Here is a 1,966-nt window from a genome sequence, read left to right as displayed (position 1 = left end):
AGTAGAGATGGGGTTTCACCATGTTGACCAGGATGGTCTCGATCTCTTGACCTCATGATCCACCCGCCTCAGCCTCCCAAAGTGCTGGGATTACAGGCGTGAGCCACCGTGCCTGGCCTCTGGTAGGTATTTTCTATGGCAAAAAAGTCATGCTTGAGGCACCAAAAAATTATTTGACAATATTGCTCAATAAACACACAGATACACACGTACAATAGTACCATATGTTTCTACAGGTACATTATATTTCTAAAATTATATATATGAAAATAAGATAATAAGATAAGAGCATGATAATAAGTAAGAAAATAAGATAATAGATAAGAAAGGAATGCATCTTTAACTGAAAGTAGTGTTTTCTCCTGGAGGAAAGCCAGACAAACTTTAATTTTACCAGTAATCTTCGAATATTTTGTAATGCAAGAGCACTCATGTATTGCCTGTGTATGGAATAATAAAGAAAGCTTTTTAGCAAGTCATGTATACCTATTTTGGGTTTGATAATCTGGGTCAACATACTTCCAACCCTCTGTCTTGTCTCAAAATAAGTCTGTGTAAGGGGGTTAACCTTGCTCTTTTTATGAGCAACAGAAAGCCATTCTCCTGGCACTACAGTTTCCAACCACCTTTCTGCTTGAGGAGCTTTACATAATGGGCAACACTGAAAAATACAAACTAGATTCAGAATGCAATTTTGGCCCTAATGTTGAGAGTTTAGTTTTATTTGATTATATGACCTCAGCAAGGAATGAAACATCTTATAATGGTTTAGGGACTTTTAATGAGAGAAGTAAAAAAGCATGTTTCAAAAGGGACACCAGGGTGAGAAGCTATTGTCAATAGAGACCATATTTTCCAAATATAGCCAGGAGAAAACACTTGTTATTTTTAAAGAACTAAAAGTAGAATTCTTCTTGAGGAACTAAGACTTGTTTGTTTGCTATATGTTGGTGCAAAAAGTAATTGGGGTTCTTGCCATTACTTTTAATAGCACAAGAACCTGCAGGCAGGTTCAGTGTGATATGATAGCCTTTGAGGCACAGTCTAGAAACGAAGGCAGAACAGAGGGAAAGCTGAAATCCTTGGCATAAAGGTTGCATCCTAGGGCAAAACTGGGAGGATCCCAATATCGAAGATGAGTGTTCTTTTTTTGGGATGAAGTCTCACTCCTGTTGCCCAGGCTGAAGTGCAATGGTGCCAACTCAACACACTGCAACCTCTGCCTCCTGAGTTCAAGCAATTCTCCTGCCTCAGTCCCCAAGAAGCTGGGATTACAGGCATGTGCCACCATGCCTGGTTAATTTTGTATTTTTAGTATAGATGGGGTTTTTCCATGTTGGTCAGGTTGGTATCAAATTCCTGACCCCATGTGATCTGCCTGCCTTAGCCTCCCAAAGTGCTGGGATTACAGATGTGATCCTTTTTAAATTATCCTTTTTGATTTTTTCTTGAAGAAAAAGTAGGCAAAATAAAGTGGCATTACTAGAGCTTGTATACAAAGGTTTGTGGGAGATGGAATATTTATTTTTTTTTTCTTTCTTTTTTTTTTAATCTTGCCTCAGTCTCCCAAATAGCTAGGACTACAGGTGCATACCACCACGCCCAGTTTTTTTTTTTTTTTTTTATAGAGATGGGGTCTTGCTGTGTTACCCAGGCTAGTCTAGAACTCTGGTGTTAAGTAATCCTTCTGCCTTGGCCTCCCAAAGTGCTGAGATTACAGGCATGGTGTAATTACATAGTGATTACAGGCTGAGATTACAAGTCACAGTGCTTGGTCAACTTTGTATTTTTTTTTTTAAAGAAAGAAAGAGAGAAAGAAAGGAAAAAAAAAGAATGAAAGCAAGAAAGAAAGAAGAAGAAAAAGAGGGAGAGAGAACAGGAGTCTTACTTTATTGCCCAGGCTAGAATGCAATCTAAAAATGGGTATTAAAAACCTCTTTTATGCCAATAATTGTGCTTAACAATG

This window comes from Cebus imitator, unplaced genomic scaffold, assembly GCF_001604975.1.
Source record: "Cebus imitator isolate Cc_AM_T3 unplaced genomic scaffold, Cebus_imitator-1.0 Scaffold37, whole genome shotgun sequence".
Lineage (NCBI taxonomy): Eukaryota > Metazoa > Chordata > Mammalia > Primates > Cebidae > Cebus > Cebus imitator.
The sequence above is the reverse complement of the archived record's forward strand: the minus strand, read 5'-3'. Positions refer to the sequence as shown.